Below are 6,314 nucleotides of genomic sequence, written 5' to 3'. Positions count from 1 at the left end.
TTTTGGCTCTTACACAGTTCTTTCCCTACCAACTCAGCCGTGAATTAAAAAGAATTTAAAAAGATTTCATGCAGAATTTTAAGTTTTAGGGCTGTTACAGGAGCAGTTTCTATAAAAGTCTAGTCCGCCATGTTGCTGGCAGAAGTCTCCCCCTTGTCATTCTATAATTTGTGATTCTAAGATGACTTGATTAGTGACTATTATATTATGATTACATTTGTTACACACCAGCCGTTCCTTATCTGCGTGTACCTAGGTCTACACGAGTCCACTAGATTTTGAGTAAAAGAAGGGGAAATTCAGCCATTAATCTGGAATTTCAGTACATTATTAACATCAAACATTTAGATAATTATTAGATACGTCATCATTTAGATGTGCCATGTTGTTTAGACACAACGGTTTTTATGTCCTGACTTGCCACTTTTGTTTTAGATTTAAAAATAACTCATCCATTTTGGTTTTGGCTCATCTTGTCCTCTCACTGCTGCTCTATCTTTTGTTTAAAAATACCAACTGCATTTTAAAAATAGGAGGCATTATTTTAGAACTAGAGGTTAGTATAAGAGTACAGTTAAGCTGTGGTGGCATATAATTCTGATTATAATCAATTCCCTTCTTGGCATATTCTCTTGAGGATGGGATGACCTAGCAGAAGGCATTAGTACCACCAGTTACACTGATACACTACTGAAATGTTTATTTTGGAGCATTAGGAAAAAACTTGGAAACCAAAGAGTAATTTACAATTGTTAGGGAGTTCACTGAGCCATTTCGGTTATAATTTATTAATCCCATTTTACCCACAAGGAGTTTTAATCAGATGATTTACCAATGTATTGAGAAGTGCCACAAACTAGGAGAAAAATAGAAGCAAACATATTAGTTCTTATGAATAAACCAAGCTTCTTCCTCGAATTTTCTTCAGACAGTTTCTAAATAAAGAGATGTGCCAAGTTTACAGTAGAGGGGCCATTGCATTTATTGTTCCATTGTTCTACAAGTTGAAATCAAATTGAAACATGTTCCGTAATGTCTCTCTGAAGTCAACAAGGCACAATGAGCACTAGAAACAATTTGTTATTGTTCTAAGCTCTCGTTGGTGTCCACAAATAACCTTATGTGAAAATGACACACAACAATAATTCACCTGAAGAGGGTGGTTAGGGTTTGGGGATTGACTTCAGGAATAAAGATAGATTTGGTCCATACTACCTACACCCCACCAGTTGAGCTAGCCCAACACCTCATCTGATGACAATAATAAGAGGAATAATAATTCAACAAGCTGATGTTGCTGTAGTGTTTTATAATTTACAAAGAGGTTTTTATTTACCTTATTCAGATTCTCCCACGAGCCCCTTGAGGTTGACGAGGCCGTGATTATAAATTCCTCCTGTCACAAACAAGGAAACCAAGGCTTAGAGAGATTGCACGGCACAGCTGAGACTGAATTTCAAATGTCTTGATTCTCCGCAGAGTGACCTGTCCCCATTCCAATCTGGTCATTTGGCAGGACTCTTGTTGCTGCGGGAGAAGAGTCCAAACAAAACAGAGGATGGATCCTGTCCACATGCCCTTGACATGTTCTGGGACATGATTCCCTGACACTCTCATGTTATGAATTTCCTGAGGACTCTTCTGTGATGACCTCTGTGTGCTCAACCAATATCGTAAGCATCAATTATTTTGGAATAAAACAAAATAAAATCAACCACATAAAAAAACTTTTATCAGAAAGCATTTGGTGAGTACAATAAAGGGAGGGATTGGAAAAGTGAGAAGTGTGATGCTTTGAGAGTTTTATCTTTGTCTTTTCCTGTTATTAATCAAGTTGATCTTGTTTCCTTGCTTCTCAAGGTACAGAGTTTGCTGGAAAATTCCTCATGTTTCATGTCTCCTTTTTTTTATCCCATTTTTGATTGACAGTGGATGGAGGTGGTCAATATACCAGAGCGCCATGAAGTGACAAAGAGCATTTCCTGAAGAAACCTCAGCAGAGTGATGTGAGTGTTTGAGAGCTTTTCTTTCACTTGTATGAAGACTATAAGCTACTTTTCTAAGCACTCTCCCAGTTTTGACATGCAGACTCCTGTCCAAGTGTAGACCAGCTTCCTGAAATATTAACTTAGAAATTGTCCAGTAGAGAGATTCAGAATGGCAATAGAAGACAGCATTCTGAGATTCGTCAGACTGTTGATTTAGCGTGTTTGGACCTAAAGTTTCTAGTTTCACTGAATTTTATTGTTGTATTTGGGGGCTTTTCTTTTTTTTTTTTTTTTCAATATATGAAATTTATTGTCAAATTGGTTTCCATACAACACCCAATGCTCATCCCAAAAGGTGCCCTCCTCAATACCCATCACCCACCCTCCCCTCCCTCCCACCCCCCATCAACCCTCAGTTTGTTCTCAATTTTTAAGAGTCTCTTATGCTTTGGCTCTCTCCCACTCTAACCTCTTTTTTTTTTTTTTTTCCTTCCCCTCCTCCATGGGTTTCTGTTAAGTTTCTCAGAATCCACATAAGAGTGAAACCATATGGTATCTGTCTTTCTCTGTATGGCTTATTTCACTTAGCATCACACTCTCCAGTTCCATCCATGTTGCTACAAAGGGCCATATTTCGTTCTTTCTCATTGCCACGTAGTACTCCATTGTGTATATAAACCACAATTTCTTTATCCATTCGTCAGTTGATGGACATTTAGGCTCTTTCCATAATTTAGCTATTGTTGAGAGTGCTGCTATAAACATTGGGGTACAAGTGGGGCTTTTCTTTTTCAACTGCCATATCCAACCTGTCAGAAGCCCTGTATGGCCCACCATTTCATCACGTGTCTCCCTTTCTCTCTCTGTGATCCCACTATCGTTGCCTCGTCCAGGCTTGTGCACTTCTCAAATACATCAGTCCATCAACTTTCTTACTGGTCTCTCTGCCTCCATTTTGGTCCCCACCCACACTTACTCTTCATGGTGCTATCTGAGTGGGATTGTTATAAAAGACGATTCTAATCATGATGCTCCTTATTTTGACTCTTGCGCTGTTGTCTTATAATTTTAACTAGTTTAGCTCAGAACACTTTCTAGATGTTGACTCTTCCCTCCTCTATAGCCATGTTTTTCACTCAAGTACCCTTTGTGTAGCCAAACGAAACCACATGCCATTGTCTGAAGGTACCATGGTATCCCAGAGAAGTTACTTTAATCCTCTGTCAGGGATAACCCTACTGCACACCCAGGTGCTGCACTGATTCCAGAAGGTTTGGGCAGTCAAGGATGATGCGGCAGTGCCGGCCTGGCAGCTGGCTCAGCTCCTGCCTGCTTGTGCAGAGCGGCTGCCCATGTGATAGGATTCAGGGACAAGCAGCTTCCCTCTCCTCCTCCTTCTCTACATGCCTGCAACTGTGCTGCAAATACAATATTTCCTGGTGATAGTCCTTGTCCCATTAAGATTTTGGCTTCCAATGTCAAATACAACGAAAGTGTAAGTGGTCATAACGATGTTTAAATCCATTCTTTCGAAAACTGAACCAGGGGCGCCTGGGTGGCTCAGTTGGTTGAGCGTCCGACTGTGGCTCAGGTCATGAACTCACAGCTTGTGAGTTCAAGCCCCACATCGGGCTTCATGTGGACAGCTCAGAGCCTGGAGCCTGCTTTGGATTCTGTGTCTCCCTCTCTCTGCCCCTCCCCCACTTGTGCTCTGTCTGTCTCTCTCTCAAAAATAAATAAACATTAAAAAAAAATTAAAAACAAAAAAGAAAAGAAAACTGATGCAGAGCCTCCTTTGAAAAAGTTATTTCCCTAGGGGCACCTGGGTGGCTCAGTCAGGTAAGCGTTCGACTCTTGATTTCAGCTCAGGTAATGATCTCACAGTTCCGTGGGTTTGAGTCCCACACTGGGCTCTGCGCTGATGGCATGGAGCCTGCTTGGGATTCTCTCCCTCTCTCTCTGCCCCTTCCCTGCTCGCTCTCTCTCTTTCTTTCAAAAGAAAAAAAAGAAAAAGAAAAAAAAAAGTTGTTTCCCTAAGACCACACAGTGGGCTGGAACCCGGGGGTCTTGGCCTTCAGTTCTGATGCTTCCTATGCCGTGATTCTGCTGCCGGTTAAAGAGGTCATTCTCAGTTCTACGTGTGTAGGATGGCCTGGCATAATGGCTGTGGTGTAGATTCCTGGGCCCTGCCTTCTAGAGCCCTAGAGTTACTAGGTCTCTGTGGACTTGGGAGTCTGCATCTTATGCCATCCCCTGGGGCATTCAGATGCAGGACAGAGATGAAAGGCTAAGCTCATTAGAGTGAAGATAGTTCCTTTCTCAGGGGATTTGTGTCTGTTGGGTAACCTAGGTCTGCCAGTTAGGCTTGTATGAAAGCTAAATATTTGAGAGGGGCAGGGATGTAATCTACTGCCTTATATATGCTTCTTATATAAAATGTTACTTATTTCTGGGGCCCCTGGGTGGCTCAGTTAGTTAAGCGTCCAACTCTTGTTTTCGGCTTAGTTGATGATCTCACGGTCTCGTGAGTTCAAGCCCTGTGTTGGGCTTTGTGCTGACAGTGTGGAGCCTACTTGGGATTCTCGGTTTCACTGTCTCTGTCTTTCTCAAGATGCATAAATAAATAAAAACTTCTTTAAAAATGTTATTTATTTTTAAAAAGAACAGAATTAGGCTCTTGAAATCTACCCTCTACTTAGAAACAGTAACTGCCATCAGTGGATATAAGAGGAATAACAGACAAATGTGTGGGGGCGATGTGCACTCAGGGTTCATCAATTCTCCGTCTACCACAGGGCCCCGCTGTCATGCATGGCTCTTGGACTTTCACTCAGAGCCAGTCCCAGTTAGTCACAGTATGGGGAACAGTTGTTGGCCACTTTCCAAGCCTCTGTGGTTTGGGCTATTTGTAGCTTGTCCCTCGATTTCCTGGCATTTTGTCCACAAAGTGCGTAACAGAAGGGAGTGGCATCTTAATCCTTGGCACAGGTTTTATAACCTTCTACAGAATTTCCCAACACTGTGAAAAAAATGGTTCCACGGTTCCTCTTTCTTCTAACTAAAGGTTTTGTTTTGTTTTAAGGAGACTGGACTGTTTTCTTCTAACTATATAAAACTTTCAAATTAAGTAGAAAACGTTCTTGAAAGCACTATTTATAGACTAGAGGGAGCCCCTTAGGGGCAGGATTTGATACTACTCATCTTGTCCCCTTGGGATCAACACTGAGCACGTGTCTTAGTGAGTCTTAGTGGTGTGGTTTTTCCTTGCAGGGGTGATCATTTGGTTCGATAACACCAAAGGCTGGATGAATTTACCCGGAGAGGACCGTAATGAAAATCTGAAATAACCTTTATAATTTTCAAGTGAGGAAATGAAGGCCAAACATGAGAGGCTACAATAAGAGTATACTGGGTACGTATGAATCCAGGGGGCTCTGGATAGGAAGAAAGGAAATGGGTTACATTTCAAGGCATTTATGATTCTCTGATTAACCAGCCTCCCAGGCTTGCCTCCATGGGGTCCATAGGCCCCTAAGATACTGACACATCACCGGACAGGCTGATTGTAAGATTCTCTGGGGTTTTAAATCCAGGTGATCTCCTAACAGCTTTCTGAGCACTTTCATTTGATCTCCTGTTTGTTTCACAACAGGAGATGTAGAGATATCTATGAGAAGGGGAGGGCCTTTGATTTTGAAGGGCAGCATTCCTGGCCACAGTCATGGCTTACTTCTTTTGAAGAGAGGAGGTTAGGGTTTTAGTAATAGTGGAATCATTTCTCCTTGGCAGAGAAGGAGCTTCATTTCAGTTTAGCCTGCGTCTTAGTGATAATGAGTGTGTGTGTGTGTGTGTGTGTGTGTGTGTGTGTGTGTATGTGTGTAGTATATGTATGTATATATATGTATACTAGGTGTATGTTATATGTATATTATATGTATATGTGTATGTGTATGTATATGTATATGTATATGTATATGTATATGTATATGTATATATATGCTAACAGTGTCTATCTGTCCCTGAAGTTGTGGATGTTTCCTGATTTTATGGCATTAGTGTCTCCTGGCATCTCAGTGGAGGACACCTCACTTTAGATTTCAATCCAATGGAATCTGGACTCTCTCTGATCCCTCAGTGACTCGTCAGGTAAGGACACTGGTGGGGAAGGTGGATTGGAAACCAATGGAGACTTAGATGGGAATCCCTTATTAAGTATGCTAAAAAGATAATTTTTGACGTTCCACTCTTATAACATTTTATCTCTGTATTAAAAGAACAGGGTAAACTAAGTCTGTGATAACCTTTAACACCTTTTTCCTTTTCCCT

General features: G+C 41.4%; 1 long non-coding RNA gene across 2 annotated transcripts in view; it reads left to right on the top strand.

Moving 5' to 3' along the window:
- Nucleotides 1-1,832: 1,832 nt before the first annotated feature.
- The window catches only part of LOC125932806 (uncharacterized), a 28,529-nt gene continuing 24,047 nt past the window's right edge, over nt 1,833-6,314 (top strand). For both annotated transcript variants that reach the window (XR_007460756.1, XR_007460757.1), the window contains exons 1-3: nt 1,833-2,006; nt 5,259-5,400; nt 6,014-6,134. This is a non-coding gene — a long non-coding RNA (uncharacterized LOC125932806). The remainder of the gene's footprint in view (nt 2,007-5,258; nt 5,401-6,013; nt 6,135-6,314) is intronic.

The sequence above is a fragment of the Panthera uncia genome, chromosome D2, assembly GCF_023721935.1.
Source record: "Panthera uncia isolate 11264 chromosome D2, Puncia_PCG_1.0, whole genome shotgun sequence".
Lineage (NCBI taxonomy): Eukaryota > Metazoa > Chordata > Mammalia > Carnivora > Felidae > Panthera > Panthera uncia.
This window is presented reverse-complemented; position numbering and strand designations above follow the sequence as displayed.